Genomic DNA, 1,081 nt, shown 5'->3' on the forward strand with positions numbered 1-1,081 from the left:
GAGGAGTGGACTTCTCTGAAACTAGTCTGGCTCACAGACACACCCTCAATGAAAGAATAGACCATTCTAAGCTTTTACTTGTTGTTACAAATGTTTAAACAACTCTATTCAATTAAATTCTTCTGCCTTTCCATAGCTGAAAACAAGCTAATTGCTCTCCGAATTTCAGTTTCAGTTGATATTTACGAGTAAGTTGCTCACACATTATTTGACTTCCCAGCTCATTTGCAATGTGAAAACATCCATCTTTAAACGTTTCCTTCACATCATCCCCATATCTTCACACATATATATATATATATATTGCTCCTCACAGTTTCCCATGTCGTTGACTGTTTTTCCCTCTAGGTTGAAAGTATATTCACATATTATGATGTTTTTATTCTTATGACAATCGTTTTGTACTACATCACATGAAGAGCAAGAGAAAACTTGTACTTTCCACTCCTTGCACTTGTTTCTAGCAATCTGTAGTTAACCACGTATATTGATCTATGACCACCTTTGATAATATACATTCCACACCACGTATACTGATCTATTACCACCTTTGAAAATATAAATTCCACACCACGTATATTGATCTATTACTATATTTGATAATATAAATTCCACACCACGTATATTGATCATTACCACCTTTGATAATATACATTCCACACCACGTATATTGATCTATTAGATCAATATTCGTGGTGTGGAATGTATATTATAAAAGATAGTAATAGATCAATATACGTGGTGTGGAATGTATATTATCAAAGGTGGTAATAGATCAATATACGTGGTGTGGAATGTATATTATCAAAGGTGGTAATGATCAATATTCGTGGTGTGGAATGTATATTATCAAATATAGTAATAGATCAATATACGTGGTGTGGAATTTATATTATCAAAGATGGATAGATCATTATACGTGGTGTGGAATGTATATTATAAAAGGTATGGATAGATCATTATACGTAGTGTGGAATGTATATTATCAAAGGTGGTGGTAATAAATCAATATACGTGGTGTGGAATGCATACTGTTGCGTCAGCGAGGTCACGTGACTATTATCACGCCACTCCTTCTCTC

Source organism: Limulus polyphemus, unplaced genomic scaffold (genome assembly GCF_000517525.1).
Source record: "Limulus polyphemus unplaced genomic scaffold, Limulus_polyphemus-2.1.2 Scaffold1186, whole genome shotgun sequence".
Classification (NCBI taxonomy): domain Eukaryota; kingdom Metazoa; phylum Arthropoda; class Merostomata; order Xiphosura; family Limulidae; genus Limulus; species Limulus polyphemus.